Source organism: Triticum aestivum, chromosome 4A, assembly GCF_018294505.1.
Source record: "Triticum aestivum cultivar Chinese Spring chromosome 4A, IWGSC CS RefSeq v2.1, whole genome shotgun sequence".
Lineage (NCBI taxonomy): Eukaryota > Viridiplantae > Streptophyta > Magnoliopsida > Poales > Poaceae > Triticum > Triticum aestivum.
Window position 1 is genome coordinate 706,543,786 of NC_057803.1, and position 19,786 is coordinate 706,563,571.

Sequence of the window (19,786 nt, forward strand, 5' to 3'; positions counted from 1 at the left end):
GAAGGGTTTAAATGACCTTCTTTCAAACCAAGCAAGGCTCTTTTGAAAAACAAACCACCAAAATTTTGGAGTGTCACAGCACCTACCCCCTTAGGAAAAATCTCGTCCCCGAGATTTCAGCTGATCCTTAAACAGGTGTGGGTGCTCTGTCCGAAGAAAATCCTCGCTCTCCCAAGTTGCTTCATTCTCGGTGTGATTACTCCATTGAACTCTGAAAAACTTAATGGTTTTCCGTCGGGTCCTCCTCTCAGACTCTTCTAATATTTTTATTGGGTGCTCCCGGTAAGTGAGGTCCGGTTGCACGTCAATATACTCATGTGAAACTTGCTTCTCTGGGTTGCTCATGTATTTTCTCAACTGCGAGATGTGAAACACGTTGTGGATACCGGATAAGTCTCCGGGTAGGTCCAGCTGGTAGGCTACCTTGCCTCGTCGGGCCACTATATGAAATGGTCCGATGAATCTTGGTGCTAGTTTCCCCTTAATCTTGAATCGTTGCAGACCGTTCATAGGAGAAACTCTCAGGTATACCAATTTTCCAGGTTCAAAACTGATTTCCCGATGCTTTCGGTCGTAATAACTCTTTTGCCGACTTTGAGCTGTTTTGAGTCGTTCTCTAATTGTCTTAACTTTCTCCTCGGCCTCCTTGAGCATATCTGGGCCAAAGATATGGCTGTCTCCGGTCTCTGACCAATTTAGCGGGGTACGACATCTTCTCCCATATAGAGCTTCAAAGGGTGCCATTTGCAAGCTGGCTTGATAGCTGTTGTTGTATGCGAACTCTGCATATGGCAAACTTTCTTCCCAACTGTTCCCGTAGGTGAGGACACAGGCTCTTAGCATGTCTTCTAGGATTTGGTTTACGCGTTCCGTCTGCCCATCAGTCTGGGGATGGTATGCGGTACTGAAGGCTAGTTGGGTTCCCAGTGCCTGTTGTAGGTGATCCCAGAATGTAGAGACGAACTGTGTGCCTCTATCGGAGATGATAGTCTTAGGGACTCCATGTAGGCAGACGATACGGGCAAGATAAAGTCTGGCTAGTCTCTGAGTGGTGTAAGTTGTTTTTACCGGAATAAAATGTGCCACCTTGGTTAATCTGTCGGTTATGACCCAAATGGCATCGTTTCCGTGTCGTGACCGTGGCAGTCCAACGATAAAGTCCATTCCAATCTCGTCCCATTTCCACTCGGGTATCTTATTTGGCTGTAACAGTCCGGCTGGTTTCTGGTGCTCGGCCTTGATACGTTGACAAGAGTCACAGCAGGCAATGAACGTGGCTATATCTCTCTTCATACCGTGCCACCAGAAATTTTCCTGAAGATCCTTGTACATTTTTGTCCCTCCAGGATGGATTGAATACGGAGCTGTGTGACTTTCAGTCAATATCTGCTGTTTGAGGTCCTTGACATTTGGTACGCATAGCCTTTCTCCATACCACAATATTCCTTGCTCATCCACGTTGAATTCTGAGGCTCTTCCCAAACTCACTTTTCTTTTTATGCCCTCAATGCTGGGGTGTCCGTGCTGGGCTTCCTTGATCCTTTCCATCAGGGTAGGCTGTATTTCTATATTCGACACACTGCCTTCGGTAACCATTATTAGATTGAGTCGGGCAAATTCTTGTTGAAATTCTGGCCTCAATTTTGGTATACTGTCGTCGTCCGTGCTGGGATTGCGACTAAGTGCATCTGCCACAACATTTGCTTTTCCGGGATGATAGTGGATTCCAACATCATAATCCTTCACCAACTCTAACCAGCGTCGTTGCCGTAAATTTAATTCTGGCTGTGTGAAAATATACTTAAGACTCTTATGGTCTGTGTATATCTCACAACGATTCCCAAGCAGAAAGTGTCTCCATTCCTTGAGTGCATGGATGACTGCTGCTAATTCCAGGTCATGGGTGGGATAATTTTCCTCATGCTTGCGTAGTTGTCTAGAGACATACGCAACTACCTTGCCTTCTTGCATCAATACGCATCCGAGGCCTTTCCGGGATGCGTCACAATATACCTCAAAATTCTTGTGTATATCTGGCACGATTAATACTGGTGCCGTTGTTAATTTGCTTTTTAGCTCTTGGAAGCTTTTCTCACATGCTTCTGTCCATTCAAACTTCTTGCCTTTCTTGAGCAATTGTGTCATGGGCTTTGCTATAGTGGAGAATCCTTCAATAAATCTCCGATAATATCCTGCCATTCCCAAGAAACTCCGTACGTCCGTTACGTTAGCTGGTGGTTTCCAGCCAAGTACGGCCTTGACTTTTTCCGGGTCTACTGCAATACCTTCTTGGGTTAGCACGTGGCCCAGAAAACCCACCTGCCTTAGCCAAAATTCACATTTGCTGAATTTGGCGTACAGTTGATGTTTCCTGAGTTCTCCGAGTACAATCCTGAGATGTTCGGCGTGCTCTTCTGGTGTTTTGGAATATATCAGAATATCATCGATGAATACCACAACAAACTTGTCCATATACTTCATAAATACTTTGTTCATGAGGTGAACAAAATATGCGGGGGCGTTGGTTAGTCCGAATGGCATCACTGTGAACTCATACAGCCCATATCTGGAGGTGAAAGCGGTCTTGGGAATATCTTCTGTTCGCACTTTTAATTGGTGGTATCCTGATCTCAAGTCAATTTTTGAGAAGACTTTGGCCTGTGCGAGCTGATCGAATAAATCATTTATTCGGGGCATTGGGTATTTGTTCTTGATTGTGACCATGTTGAGAGCTCGATAATCAATACACAACCTCATTGTTCCATCCTTCTTCTTGGCAAATAAAATTGGAGAACCCCAAGGTGAGGAGCTGGCTCGTATGTATCCTTTCTCCAATAATTCTTTTATTTGCTTCTTCAACTCTACCAATTCGGATGGTGCCATTCTGTAAGGTTTCTTGTAAATAGGAGTGGTTCCGGGTGCTAGCTCAATGCTGAATTCTATCTCTCGGTCTGGTGGCATGCCTGGTAGTTCTTCTGGAAATACGTCTGGAATTCACATACTACGGGAACCTTGTTCAGCTCAGAAACGTCCACCTTGTTTAATCTAGGTTGCCGAGGTATTTGTCTCTCTTTGGCTGAAACTTTTATTTTCTTCCCATGATGGTGTGTGAGAATCACGGTACGGTTGAAGCAGTCAATAAAACCTTTGTTGGTGGTTAACCAATCCATTCCTAGGATGACATCCAGTCCCTTGCTTTCCAGCACAATAAGGTTGGCGTAAAACTTCAATCCTTCAAATTCAATAACCACACCTTGACAGTAACTCTGGGTCACTTGCTTAATTCCAGGGGACTTGATGATCATTGATTTTTCCAAGGGAAGCATCGAAAAATTATTTTGCAAAGCAAAACTTTTCGAAACGAATGAGTGAGAAGCTCCAGAATCAAACAAAACCATGGCAGGTATTGTGTTGACGGGGTACGTACCGAGTACGATATCTGGGGCGTTCTGTGCTTCCTCTCGGGTCACGTGGTTCAGGTGACCTTTCCGGTGGTTGTTGTTGGGGTTGAAATTGCTTCGCTTTGGTGCTGAATTATTTCCACCATTATTGAGCTTCGGGTTGAGTTCCTTGGCTTGGGACACTGCTTGGCATAGTGCCCTTCTTCTCCACAAGCATAACAGGTAACGCCTGGGCGATAGGTGAACTCTTTGTCTCTTGCATGGAAATTCTTGGTTGGACGTGAATTATTCGTCGGGGTTTTGTGTGAATCCCCCTTCTGAAATTCCTTCTTGCTTCTGTGATTGCGAGAAAAAGTAGTCTGGTCCCTTTTCCGTTTGCGGAAATCTTCCAGGCTACGTCGCTCATTTTCCAGGGTAATGGCCTTATCCACCAGTGTTTTAAAATCTGGAAAGGTGTGCACAACTAGCTGGCACTTAAGGGCGGGTGCCAGGCCTTCCAAGAATTTTTCCATCTTCTTGCTCTCGGTCATGCGTTCTTCATTGGCGTAGCGAGACAGCAGTGTGAATTGGCTGTTGTATTCTGACACTGTCATGGCTCTTTGCTTGAGTTCATCAAATTCCTTCTTCTTGATTTTCATGACGCTCTTAGGAATATGTGCCCCACGAAAACCTTCTTTGAAATTTTCCCAGGTGATTTCATTTTCGTTGGGGTGCATGTGCAGGAAGTTTTCCCACCACGATGCAGCTGCACCTGTGAGATAATGTGGTGCATACAGTACTTTTTCACGGTCTGAACACTGTGCGATAATTAATTTTCTCTCCATGTCTCGAAGCCAGTCCTCGGCCTCAAGAGGCTTGTCAGTATGAGAAAATGTTGGAGGACGCGTCTTTTGTAACTCAGATAATTTGGATTGCGGTTGATACTGACCACGGTTACTTCCCATATTGATGAATTGGTTCATCATTTCCTGGTGTTGCTGTTGACTCTGTTCGTACAAACGACAAACTTGTGTAAAAGCTGTTTCACTGCCCTGTTGACTTGTCTGTCCCTGAGTGAAATTTTGGTTCTGCGGTGTGCCATAATTTTCTTCTGGCTGAGTTGGCATGGAGCGCGTCCAAGGACGAGACATCTTTCACTCTGGGGATATATTTTTGTGAACTCGTAAGATAAGAAAGAGAGTCGCAAAAGTCAATAAAATCACACACAAAGAACATTTTTTAAACTCCAGGATATTTTTGGAAATACACGATTTCGCGCGGAGAAGGACTAGTGCATATCTTACACGCGGGCATAATTATACATTACATCACTCAGGATATGCGTACATAATCCTAGCATGTTATTTAAACTAGTGCACTCCTCCAGATCCTACATGGTGCGCAAACAGGCTACTTCTCACAACCTATGTACATAAAACATATTACACAAGTCGATACATCGCATGGCGTCTATGCGTACTTAGTCGGAGATGGTGAGGATCTCCCTTGGCCTGCCGAGGGTGAGACGCAGAGACGCTGGGGAATCAACCTCCTCCTCGCTAATAGGTTCCAGACGAGAAACGTTGTGCTGAGCTGATGGAGCAGGTGTCATAGGTGGAATAACACGAATACGAGTGGGTGGAATAGGTGGGGTAGCACGTATGGGAGTGGATGCAACAAGTGGTGCAGAGCGGACGGGAGTGGGTGCAACAAGTGGTGCAGAGCGGACGGGAGTGGGTGCAATAGCCTGGTTAAATTCCTCTGTGGTAGGCAGACGACGAGCAGTGGCGAGTATGGAAGGTGAGTGGGAGGCTGCGGATGACACGAAAGTCAATGGTGGAGCGGTGTGTAGGAGTTCCCTCCTGTTAGCAGCACAGCCATGAACTGAGTCCATGCGTGCAGCTACGAGGTCATCCACCATGCAGTCGAATGCTGCCTCCAGGGCTCGGAGGTACTCGACAAGCATCTCAAAGGCTTCGTCTCGCTCTCCTCTGGGGCAAGAGAAGGAGTAGTGACAGGTATAAGGCACATGGCATGGAAGGTAGCGGTAGCGACGGGTCTTCATTGCAGGAAGAACATCCCGAAGACGGGCTATCGTCTCGCGGGCAGCCATCTGCATAGCATGCCTTTCTGTAGGCATGGCTCTCCCCACGAATCGGAGACGGCGTATTTCAGCATGGCCTCCCCTGAATTGCACCGCGGCCTGGTGCATAGTCAGACTGTCGTTGATCTTGTGTGGATAAAGCGTGAAGACTGGGCGCACGGATGGCCCCATCGCGACCTGAACGATGAAGGAGAGGAGTTTGACGAACCCCTCAGGCACGTTGGCGAACATTTGAGACTCGCAGTCGTTGCCGGCCATCTACAAAAGTAGGCAAAAATTCTGAGTGGTCAGATCATAAATTTTATGCTGACTGTCAGAAAATGACTACATTTGTAAAAACATGAATAACTCTATCATGCTAATAACCAATTAGCGATCGCACCTAGTGGCTTCCTACAGTCAGCCTGGCTCTGGTTACCAAGTCTGTCACGACCGGCTTTTCAATAATATGATTATTGATAAAACCGATCTTTTAAACCCAGTATAGGAAAAGTCATCCTTTCTGGTAGACAAAAGCTTGATAAACAGAGAACCAGTAGCATCAAATATATTACAGGATTGAGCTGAGGCTGCTCAACAGTTTATTACAAACTCGCGAATATCTTACATAAGGGCGGTTATGACACAGGGGTGGGGTGGCATGCTACTAGCTCGAGGAAAAGTGGTGGTGGATAACTTGACTTCTACTGGCAGTACATCGAGCGTCGAGGTGAGGCTCGATGAATTTATTCGGGGTTGCGGAAGCGGATAATACAATGACCAAGACAGGATCGCACGGGACTGACTGGGACTCCTCTAGGTGTCGTACTCGCTATCAAACTCTTCATCCATGAGATCGCCTTCATCAACATCTGGCCAAATCAACAAGCCAGGTGAGTACTTGAAAGTACTCGCAAGACAGTTCGGACAAAAGATATAATCAATGAATGCATGAATGCATCATGAACAAGGATGATGCTCATAAAATAACGATAATATTGCAGGACTTGATGAATAAAATAAATAACTGGAAACCGATCGGGTGTCTGGAGCGACGCCTCGAAAGGTAAATAAATAAAATGCATGCCGCAGTCAGATGTCTAAGCGACATCACATAAAGGGCTTTAAAAGAAATGCCACAGTCGGACGTCTGGGCAACATCACAGATAGGGCTTTAAAAGAAATGCCACAGTCGGACGTCTGAGCGACATCACAGACAGGGCTTAAAAGAAATACCACAGTCGGACGTCTGAGCGACATCACAGACAGGGCTTAAAAGAAATACCACAGTCGGACGTCTGAGCGACATCACAGACAGGGCTTAAAAAGAAATACCACAGTCGGACGTCTGAGCGACATCACAGACAGGGCTATAAAAGCAATACCACAGTCGGACGTTTGAGCGACATCACAGACAAGGTCTATGACAAAAGTAAATAACAGGTCTGCCACCGTCGGACGTCTGAGCGACATCACAGACAGGGTTTGTAATAAATGTGACTGACAAGATAGTCCATCCACAAGAATAATCGGTTAACCGAATTTATCACACATAAATCCCGCCGGAGTTTTGTCACTGTGGTTGATACCTGACAAGATAAGATGAATATAGTACTTGAACAAAGTACAAGACAATGACTCTGCAGAGTTTGGATGAACTGACCACAGTCAACGGATTTCCGTAGTCACGAAGGACTAGTTCCGTTTACGGTATTTCAGTAGAAACACATTTAACTAGTACACACCCATTTCACCTCACGATGCCAGGAATCACCCTGGTCAACGTCCAAGAAAAACTTTGAGACGGGAGGCCACAACCTCGAATAGCATGGGATCAAATTTCTATACGCGCGCTCTAAGGGGTGCCCCCCTCTCGGTCCCAACCGGAAACACCCATGCCCCCTGACCGGATGACGGGCTTTAATCCAGGGCCATGGAACCCTCACCCCGGTCTCTCTATTGGTGTGTACCAGGAAAACGATTTACAACTTACTATGCCATATTCCTTTCGGAAAACATGTGACAGTATAGGAAGGAATGAATGGGAATGTGATTTGTGTCATGACGACACGGAAGTCAAATAATCTGGCATAAGACTGGCATGTCACAACACTGCCATCTTACCCATCCTCATGCCAACACATGGCTATGCAAATATGTATCCAACAACATAATGCTTACCGAAACTTACTTTCCGATTATGTATATGAAATATAACATTCAAATAGTTGTTCATAAACATGCCATGATCATACTAAAATGCAAACACGCAACAACACTCATCATATCAAGAGTTCAAACATGCTTGCCTGGTTCGGAGTAGTCGGAGTCTAACTGTGCGAGGTTTGCAGCTCCGTCACCTCCTCCGGTATCTACGGTATAAGAAAAGATACGCACGCAACGTAAATACCGTGAGTGTACAGAAAAGTGTTCCAAATATTTTTCAAATAAATATGATAAAAAAACTAGACAAAAATTTGAAGAGGACAGAAAAAGAATCACTCAAAAATTCCTTTCTGTTAAAAAGTTATAAGGGTTTTAACCCAAGGACTCATCTGTAATGAAACAGAAAACTTCCAGGGGGCTTTGCAGAAAAAATACAGAAAAACGGTTCAGAGTGGAAGCGTATTTGCCAGAGTACGCTTTCAGTAAACGATTCGAAAAAAAACACAGGAGAGGCTGACGGGCGGGTCCCACCCGTCAGGTTTGAATTTTCAAACGAGGGAGCCGGGGCTCGTCGGCGCCCGAGAGCCGCGGTGGTCGCCGGCGGCGATCCACGGCGAGGCAGGGAGATCGGAGAGTACCTCTGTGTTCAGGGCGCCATTCCGCGTCTGTGGGAGGTGGTGGTGGTCGCCGGCGAGTACCACGTCGGCGGCGACGCTTGCTCCGGCGGACGGCGGTTCGGGTGGTCGTGGATCTCGCCGGAGAGAGCTGCGAGGTCAAAATTGAGGTGGGGGTTATCTTACTAGAGGTGGTACGAGGCTACGGTCGAAAGTAGGGCGGCGGAGGGGTTCTCACCGGAGAGAACGATGCCGGAGCCCGAGGCGGACGGAGGTGGCCGGAGTCGAGGAGGAAAGGCCCCTCGAGGCTCGTTCAGTGGCCGGGCGGGGTCTGGTGAGATGGTGGAGTCGTGCGGAGGCGAGAGCAAGCTCGGGGTGCTATATATAGCCGCCCCGAGGCGGTTGCCGAGAACGGGGTTCTCCGGCGAGGTGATTACGGCGGCGCAGTGGTTGCATGGGAGGGTTCAGAGGTTGAGCGTCGTCGTGGGTGTTCCCTGGTTCCGTTTAGATGCTAACCGCGTCGGGATTGGGTTGTTTAGGGGGAGCTCGACGGAACGGGGCGGCGCGGGCCCGTCGGCGGCAGGGAGCGCGCTCTGCGTGTGCCGCGCCACGGCGACGGTGCTGCATGCGTGCGCTGGCGAGGAAACGGCCACGCGGAGCCACCAGGGGGTTTGGGTGGCGCCGAACGGCGTTATGCCGCCGTTCTGCTCCCCGTCGGCCGCTACGGTGATACGGCCGCCGCAAGACACGCCGACGCAGGTGGGCCAGGGCGCCACCGATGCCAGGAAGGCGCCAAGCGCGCGTGTGAGGCTCCGGACAAGCAAGCTAGGCCGTGAGCTACGTGCCAAGTGCACTGTGAGCTTGTGACTAAATTCTGTCGAAGATTGACACTGAAATTGTAAATTTAACTGAAGATGGACAGAAACAGTGTATGCAAGGTGTTCGACAAAATGATCTAGGCATGTAGGGATTTTTCCTTGAGCTGGTTTTTGGTGGAGGGGCCTCTCATTGCATCTAGAGGCTGCCTGAATATTTGTAGAATTTTTGGAGAGGTGTAGATATGAATTTCACCAAATTTGGCAAATCTGGTCCAAACTTGCAGTGAGTGAAATTTGAAATATTTGAACAGGAGAAGAGTGGATCAAGATGGTTCTGGGTTGTGGGTACAAAGGACTATCCAAGGGTGTTGAGTTGAGGTCAAAAATCAAAAGCATTAGGGTACTTGCTTTGCAATCCACCTAGGCTCAAAAGGAAAGACAGATTTATATTGGGAGGAGAAATAGTTGGAATAAAATCCAAAAATGGATTTTATTTGTTTGGACAGAATGTTTGGATTGTACCAAAGTGGGAGGAGAGGTTTTGGGAAAATTTCACCATAGGTGGCATGGTAAAATTTAGAAGGGATCAAAACCAAATAAAAGCCCAAAACTAAAAGGGTTTTCTTTTTAAAAGAAACTGAATCCAAGAAAAGGATTTTTGAGAGGGCAAACTTAGAAGATGGTTTTTAGGAAGGGTTTAAATGACCTTCTTTCAAACCAAGCAAGGCTCTTTTGAAAAATAAACCACCAAAAATTTTGGAGTGTCACATCTACCAAGTATCTAGGGTAATTCTGCTCCAGTGGCTGTTCCCCTTATTACAGAAGCACTTAGTCTCGGGTTTGGGTTCAACCTTGGGTTTCTTCACTGGAGCAGCAACAGATTTTCCATTTCATGAAGTATCCCTTCTTGCCCTTCCCCTTCTTGAAACTAGTGGTTTCACCAACCATCAACAATTGATGCTCCTTCTTGATTTCTACTTTCGCGGTGTCAAACATCATGAATACCTCAAAGGATCATCATATCTATCCCTGATTTGTTATAGTTCATCATGAAGCTCTAGCAGCTTGGTGGCAATGACTTTGGAGAAACATCACTATCTCATCTGGAAGATCAACTCCCACTCGATCAAGTGATTGTTGCACTCAGACAATCTGAGCACAAGCTCAACGATTGAGCTTTTATCCCTTAGTTTGCAGGCTAAGAAAATTGTCGGAGGTCTTATACCTCTTGACGTGGGCACGAGCCTGAAATTCCAATTTCAGCCCTCGAAACATCTCATATGTTCCGTGACGTTTTGAAAAAAACGTCTTTGGTGCCTCAACTCTAAACCGTTTAACTGAACTATCACGTAGTTATCAAAACGTGTATGTCCGATGTTCGCAACATCCACAGACGACGATTGGGGTTCAACACACTAAGCGGTGCATTAAGGACATAAGCTTTCTACTGTCCGCATAATCGCTACTGTCAACTTTCAACTATATTTTCTCTAGGAACATATCTAAACAGTGGAACTAAAGCGCGAGCTTACGACATAATTTGCAAAGATCTTTTGACTATGTTCAGGGTAATTAAGTTCATCTCATGAACTCCCACTCAGATAGACATCCCTCTAGTCATCTAAGTGATTACATGATCCGAGTCAACTAGGGCGTGTATGATCATCACGTGAGACGTACTAGTCATCATCGGTGAACATCTTCATGTTGATCGTATCCTCCATACGACTCATGCTCGACCTTTCGGTCTCTTGTGTTCCAAGGCCATGTCTGTACATGCTAGGCTCGTCAAGTTAACCTAAGTGTTTCGCGTGTGTAAATCTAGCTTACACCCATTGTATGTGAACGTAAGAATCTATCACACCCGATCATCACGTGGTGCTTCGAAACGACGAACTTTCGCAGGTGCACAGTTAGGGGGAACACTTTCTTGAAATTTTAATGAGGGATCATCTTATTTACTACCGTCGTTCTAAGCAAATAAGATGCATAAACATGATAAACATCACATGCAATCAAATAGTGACATGATATGGCCAATATCATTTTTGCTCCTTTTGATCTCCATCTTCGGGGCTCCATGATCATCATCGTCACCGGCATGACACCAAGATCTCCATCATCATGATCTCCATCATCGTGTCTTCATGAAGTTGTCTCGCCAACTATTACTTCTACTACTATGGCTACCGGTTAGCAATAAAGTAAAGTAATTACATGGCGTTTGTTCAATGACACGCAGGTCATACAATAAATTAGGACAACTCCTATGGCTCCTGCCGGTTGTCATACTCATCGACATGCAAGTCGTGATTCCTATTACAAGAACATGATCAATCTCATACATCACATATCATTCATCACATTCTTCTTGGCCATATCACATCACATAGCATACCCTGCAAAAACAAGTTAGACGTCCTCTAATTGTTGTTTGCATGTTTTATGTGGCTGCTATGGGTTTCTCGCAAGAACGTTTCTTACCTACGCAAAACCACAACGTGATATGCCAATTGCTATTTACCCTTCACAAGGACCCTTTTCATCGAATCTGTTCCGACTAAAGTGGGAGAGACTGGCACCCGCTAGCCACCTTATGCACCAAGTGCATGTCAGTCGGTGGAACCTGTCTCACGTAAGTGTATGTGTAAGGTTGGTCCGGGCCGCTTCATCCCACAATACCGTCGAAACAAGATTGGACTAGTAACGGTAAGCATATTGAACAAAATCAACGCCACAACTACTTTGTGTTCTACTCGTGCAAAGAATCTACGCAATAGACCTAGCTCATGATGCCACTCTTGGGGAACGTAGCAGAAATTCAAAATTTTCCTACGTGTCACCAAGATCTATCTATGGAGAAACCAGCAACGAGGGGAAGGAGAGTGCATCTACATACCCTTGTAGATCGCTAAGCGGAAGCGTTCAAGAGAACGGGGTTGAAGGAGTCGTACTCGTTGTGATCCAAATCACCAGAGATCCTAGTGCCGAACGGACGGCACCTCCGTGTTCAACACACGTACAGCCCGGTGACATCTCCCACGCCTTGATCCAGCAAGGAGAGAGGGAGAGGTTGAGGAAGACTCCGTCCAGCAGCAGCACAACGGCGTGGTGGTGGTGGAGGAGCATGGCAATCATGCAGGGCTTCGCCAAGCACCGCGGGAGAGGAGGAGTAAGAGAGGCAGGGCTGCGCCAATAGAGGGAGAAACTCATGTGTTGGCAGCCCTCAAGACCTCAACTATATATAGGGGAGAGGGAGGGGGGTGCGCCCCCTCTAGGGTTTCCACCCCAAGGGGTGCGGCAGCCCCAATCCCATCTAAGGGTGGCGGCCAAGGGGGGGAGAGGGGAAACTTGCCCCCCAAGTTAGGTGGAAGCACCCCCTCCCCAAACCCTAGGCGCCTTGGGCCCTTGTGGGGGGCGCACCAGCCCACCTGGGGCTGGTCCCCTCCCACACTTGGCCCATGCAGCCCTCTGGGGCCGGTGGCCCCACTTGGTGGACCCCCGGGACCCTCCCAGTGGTCCCGGTACGTTACCGATAAAACCCGAAACTTTTCCAGTGACCAAAATAGGACTTCCCATATATAAATCTTTACCTCCGGACCATTCCGGAACTCCTCATGACGTCCGGGATCTCATCCGAGACTCCGAACAACATTCGGTAACCACATACAAACTTCCTTTATAACCCTAGCGTCATCGAACCTTAAGTGTGTAGACCCTACGGGTTCGGGAACCATGCAGACATGACCGAGACGTTCTCCGGACAATAACCAACAGCGGGATCTGGATACCCATGTTGGCTCCCACGTGTTCCACGATGATCTCATCGGATGAACCACGATGTCAAGGACTCAATCGATCTCGTATACAATTCCCTTTGTCTAGCGGCATTGTACTTGCCCGAGATTCGATCGTCGGTATCCCGATACCTTGTTCAATCTCGTTACCGGCAAGTCTCTTTACTCGTTTCGTAACACATCATCCCGTGATCAACCCCTTGGTCACATTGTGCACATTATGATGATGTCCTACCGAGTGGGACCAGAGATACCTCTCCGTTAACCGGAGTGACAAATCCCAGTCTCGATTCGTGCCAACCCAACAGACACTTTCAGAGATACCTGTAGTGCACCTTTATAGCCACCCAGTTACGTTGTGACATTTGGTACACCCAAAGCATTCCTACGGTATCCGGGAGTTGCACAATCTCATGGTCTAAGGAAAATATACTTGACATTAGAAAAGCTTGAGCATACGAACTACACGATCTTTGTGCTAGGCTTAGGATTGGGTCCTGTCCATCACATCATTCTTCTAATGATGTGATCCCGTTATCAACGACATCCAATGTCCATGGTCAGGAAACCATAACCATCTGTTGATCAACGAGCTAGTCAACTAGAGGCTTTCTAGGGACATGGTGTTGTCTATGTACCCACACATGTATCCGAGTTTCCTTTCAATACAATTATAGCATGGATAATAAACGATTATCATGAACAAGGAAATATAATAATAACTAATTTATTATTGCCTCTAGGCCATATTTCCAACAGAACAGTATGTCTATACTGACGCCTCCTCAGGGTTTGAGCATCATGAGTCGGTGCCTGAATTGCCGTCTCAACGTATTATGGACGACCTTCCGGTAGTAAAGAAGTCTAGGAAGAGAGCAGGGAAAGGCAAAAAAGCTGATTCTATGATCCAACCGCCTCAGCAGCCTCGGCTTCAGGACTGTATAGATATCCCCGATGCGGATAAATGGCATATCCCCGGTCAACCAATCCTACCTGCAACAGCGCTACAAGCCAGATTCGGCGATCTAAGGAGACTTCATGACGATGTGCTGCGGGTAGAGAAAGGCCTCATTGCCTCGACAGATCCAGGATACCAACTCTACGTGGTTAACGTTCCGCGGCAAAGGTCGTACGTCGACAGCTTCCCCGCGGATAAGTTCTTCCTCCGATTTGATTACATATTCGACATGTTTCACGTGAAGAAGCTGGATTTTACGTTTGTCCGCCTTTATGCCTTGCACATGAACTACATCATCGGGGTTGAGCAGATATCTCATATCTATGTCGCTGACCCGTACTACATGCACGAGGGATTCTTGGGAGTCTGCGCAGAGCACCGTGTATACGCGAGAGAATACATCGTCAATTTCATGCTCGCCAATAAGGACAAGGGGGCAATTCTCATGCCTTATCATCCCGTCAGCAAACTCGGATTCGGCAAGAATCTCATTTTTTGGTAGTACGAAGGGGGAATTGGCCCAAAAATTGGATAGGGGTAAAGACGCAGCCGGGTGCCGGCGGCTTATTCAAGTGCCCCCCGAACCACGCGTAAGTCATTCGCGCTGCTATCCTTCCTTCGATTTCAATCATTCATTTGCACGGTGGAGGCTAAGTAATTTGAGGTGTACTTATTTTGCGCAGCGGTGGGCACGCTGTCCTCATCATCCTATATCCCCAATTCTCCCACGCTCTTTACTTGGACTCGTCGAAGAACATTCACAAAAAGGATTACACCCACATCAAGGATGTTCTCGACAGCGCTATGTTTTACTACCAAGCAAGGGGTGGAGACGTCAGGGACAAGAAGAGAAGGTGCGGCAGGATCGCCTTCGCCCATAAGACCGACTTCTGCTGCATCCAGCAACCGAACAATTCTCTTAATGATGGATTCTATGTCCTACACCACATGCTGGAGTACAGACGGGATCACCAGAACCTTCACATGTCACCTAGATCCGGTGATGCCCATATTCTGCAATGGGCAAAGAACGTAGGAGATATCGAGGATCATCAACTTCGAGCTGAGTTCTATCGCATCCAGCGCAAACTTGCCCAAATCATCATGAAGGAGGTCGTCCAAAAAACAGGGATGTTCTACGAAGAAGGACAAATGTCGCGGGAAGACGTCCGAACATGGATAGCCTCTCAGCGTCTCGACATGAAGCCTTTCACTAAGCTCGGGGACTATCTCCCTGACCTCGATGGATGGCACGGCATGTTGGAGTGATTGTCGATATATGACAATGTGTCTGTTTAGTCCATACTTTCTGTATGGCAAAACTTTGAGTTATGCATAGTGAAACTTTATTTGTGATGTAATTAAGCCGTCCTCCTCCTCGGCTAGCGAAGATCACTCTAGTTAGGGCATTTTGGGTACGATGAACTTTGTTATTTATGCTTATGATATGTTGTTTCTATTTTTGCCAAGTCTGTCTCTTTCTGTTGCTCAACTATATATGTTGCATATCATCGACTCATGTGACGATGCAGGTGCATAGATCATCGATTGCGAAGAAGTGCTACGCCAGGAGTATATATAAGACGAGTGGCCGGAGTGTCAGGCCCAGGTGTTACCGGTTTCCGGTTTCCGAGCGACAGGCAGTAGTTAGTTTAGGTTCATGCTAATGCGAGAGAGGGATACGAACGCATGTACTCAAAGTGATAGCTCTTCTTGCGTATACCATTGTTTAGATGGATGACGATGTATTTGCAAGTAATCGAGGACTTGTATCGCTATTTTCGAGATGATGACGAGAGACCACTTTGTGTTGGATGATGATTATGATGATGACATGATTTGATGAGACTAATTGTATGTATATGCTATGATTACATTTGTATGTGTATGATATGCTAAAGATTATTGTATAAAGCCTATTCAAATACAAAACAAATACAAAAAAAATATGCAGGAAAAAACTAATAAAACTAGTAGTAGCGAGGGGGGGGGGGAATTTAGCAGTAGCGCCTCATTACCAGTAGCGCTTCCCGGTAAACATCACTGCAGATAATATCAGCAGCGCCCTTTTCTAAACAGCGGTACAGCTATTCATGTATAGCAATAGCATGGGACGACAGGCGCTACTACTAGACGTTAGCTGTAGCGCCTTATTAGTAGCGCATGTACCCGTGCTACTGAGAGGCCCAAAACCCGCGCTGCTGCTAGGCTTTTTCCCTAGTAGTGCACCCTCGGGGCTGAGGGTATGTACCAGTAGCTATGTGTTTGATCTCTCTGTCTCTCGTGTTCTCTCTCGTGTTCCCTCTATGTCACGATCTTGATGTATCGCGAGCTTTGCTATTATAGTTGGATCTTATGATGTTTCTCCCCCTCTCTACTCTCTTGTGATGAATTGAGTTTTCCCCTTCAAGTTATCTTATCGGATTGAGTCTTTAATGATTTGAGAACACTTGATGTATGTCTTGCGTGGGATACCTGTGGTGACAATGGGGTATTCTATTGATCCACTTGATGTATGTTTTGGTGATCAACTTGCGGGTTCCGCCCATGAACCTATGCATAGGGGTTGGCACATGTTTTCGTCTTAACTCTCCGGTAGAAACTTTGGGGCACTCTTTGAAGTACTTTGTGTTGGTTGAATAGATGAATCTGAGATTGTGTGATGCATATCATATAATCATGCCCACAAATACTTGACGTGACAATGGAGTATCTAGGTGACATTAGGGTTTTGGTTGATTTGTGTCTTAACGTGTTATTCTAGTACGAACTCTTGAATAGATTGATCCGAAAGAATAACTTTGAGGTGGTTTCGTACCCTACCATAATCTCTTCGTTTGTTCTCCGCTATTAGTGGCTTTGGAGTGACTCTTTGTTGCATGTTGAGGGATTATTATATGATCTATTTATGTTATTATTGTTGAGAGAACTTGCACTAGTGAAAGTATGAACCCTATGCCTTGTTTCCTACCATTGCAATACCATTTACGCCCACTTTTATCATTAGTTACCTTGCTGTCTTTATAATTTCAGATTACAAATACCTTTATCTACCATCCATATTGCACTTGTATCACCATCTCTTTGCCGAACTAGTGCACCTATACAATTTACCATTGTATTGGGTGTGTTGGGGACACAAGAGACTCTTTGTTATTTGGTTGTAGGGTTGCTTGAGAGAGACCATCTTCATCCTATGCCTCCCACGGATTGATAAACCTTAGGTCATCCACTTGAGGGAAATTTGCTACTATCCTACAAACCTGTGCACTTGCAGGCCCAACAACGTCTACAAGAAGAAGGTTGTGTAGTAGACATGAGCTGCTATTAAATATCTTATGGAAAAGAAAGATGCTAAACCTAGACTTATTAGATGGGTTCTCTTGCTTCAAGAATTTGATTTGCATATTATTGATAGAAAGGGAGCTAAGGACCCCATTGCAGACAACTTGTCTAGGCTAGAGAATGTTCTTGATGACCCACTACCTATTAATGATAGCTTTCCTGATGAACAATTAGTGGTCATTAATGCTTCTCGTACTGCTCCATGGTATGCTGATTATGATAATTACATTGTTGCTAAATTTATACCACCTAGTTTCACATACCAGCAAAAGACAAAGTTCTTTTATGATTTAAGACATTACTTCTGGGATGACCCACACCTTTATAACGGAGTAGATGGTGTTATTACACGTTGTGTACCTGAGCATGAACAGGAACATATCCTACGCAAGTGTCACTTCGAACCATATGTAGGACACCACGCTGGAGACAGAACTGCACATAAGGTATTGCAATCCGGTTTTTATTGGCCCTCCATCTTCAAAGATGCTCGTAAGTTTGTCTTGTCTTGTGATGAATGTCAAAGAATTGGTAATATTAGTAGACGTCAAGAAATGCCTATGAATTATTCTCTTGTTATTGAACCATTTGATGTTTGGGGCTTTGATTATATGGGACCTTTTCCTGCCTCTAATGGATATACACATATTTTAGTTGCTGTTGATTACGTCACTAAGTGGGTAGAAGCTATTCCAACTAGTAGTGATGATCATAACACTTCTATTAAGATGCTTAAAGAAGTTATTTTCCCTAGGTTTGGAGTCCCTAGATATCTTATGACTGATGGTGGTTCACATTTTATTCATGGTGCTTTCCGTAAAATGCTTGCTAAGTATGATGTTAATCACAGAACCGCATCTCCTTATCACCCACAGTCTAGTGGTCAGGTAGATTTGAGCAATGGAGAGCTCAAATTAATTTTGCAAAAGACTGTTAATAGATCTAGAAAGAATTGGTCCAAAAAACTTGATGATGCATTATGGGCTTATAGAACTGCATATAAAAATCCTATGGGTATGTCCCCGTATAAGATGGTTTATGGAAAAGCATGTCACTTACCTCTTGAACTTGAACATAAGGCATATCGGGCCATTAAAGGCTCAACTATGATTTCAAACTTGCCGGTGAGAAGAGGTTATTTGACATTAGCTCACTCGATGAATGGAGAACCCAAGCATATGAGAATGACAGGTTGTTTAAAGAAAAAGTTAAAAGATGGCATGACAAAAGGATACAAAAGCGAGAATTTAACGTAGGTGTTGCTATTCAACTCTCATTTAAGATTTTTTGCAGGAAAACTTCTCTCTAAATGGGAAGGTCCTTACATTATCGAGGAGGTCTATCGTTCCGGTGCCATAAAAATCAACAACTTCGAAGGCACAAGTCCGAGGGTGGTGAACGGTCAAAGAAGCAAACATTATATCTCAGGTAACTGATACATCTCCAACGTATCTATAATTTATGAAGCACTCATGCTATTTTATTATCTATTTTGAATGATTATCGGCTTTATTATACACTTTTATATTACTTTTGGGACTAACCTATTAACCGGAGGCCCATCCCATATTGCTGTTTTATTGCCTGTTTCAGTATTTCGAAGAAAAGGAATATCAAACAGAGTCCAAACGGAACGAAACCTTCGGCAGCGTGATTTTTTGGAAGACTATCATCCGGGAGACTTGGAGTTCAAGCCAAGGGAGCTTCGAGGAAGCCAGGAGATAGGAGGGCGCGCCCACCTTCCCTGGGCGCGCCCCCCTGTCTCGTGGGCCCCTCGAGCACCCCCCGACCGACTTCTTTCGCCTATATAGTCCCATATCCCCTAAAAACATCATAGGAGAAGATAGATCGGGAGTTCCGCCGCCGGAAGCCTCTGTAGCCACCAAAACCTCTCGGGAGCCCGTTCCGGCACCCTGCCGGAGGGGGGATCCTTCACCGGTGGCCATCTTCATCATCCCGGCGCTCTCCATGATGAGGAGGGAGTAGTTCACCCTCGGCGCTGAGGGTATGTACCAGTAGCTATGTGTTTGATCTCTCTCTCTCTCGTGTTCTCTCTCATGTTCCCTCTATGGCACGATCTTGATGTATCGCGAGCTTTGCTATTATAGTTGAATCTTATGATGTTTCTCCCCTTCTACTCTCTTGTAATGGATTGAGTTTTCCCTTTGAAATTATCTTATGGATTGAGTCTTTAATGATTTGAGAACACTTGATGTATGTCTTGCCATGCTTATCTGTGGTGACAATGGGATATCATGTGCCACTTGATGTATGGTTTGGTGACCAACTTGCGGGTTCCGCCCATGAACCTACGCATAGGGGTTGGAACACGTTTTCGTCTTGACTCTCCGGTAGAAACTTTGGGGCACTCTTTGAAGTACTTTGTGTTGGTTGAATAGATGAATCTAAGATTATGTGATGCATATCATATAATAATGCCCACGGATACTTGAGGTGACAATGGAGTATTTAGGTGACATTAGGGTTTTGGTTGATTTGTGTCTTAAGGTGTTATTCTAGTACGAACTCTTGAATAGATTGATCCGAAAGAATAACTTTGAGGTGGTTTCGTACCCTACCATAATCTCTTCGTTTGTTCTCCGCTATTAGTGGCTTTGGAGTGAC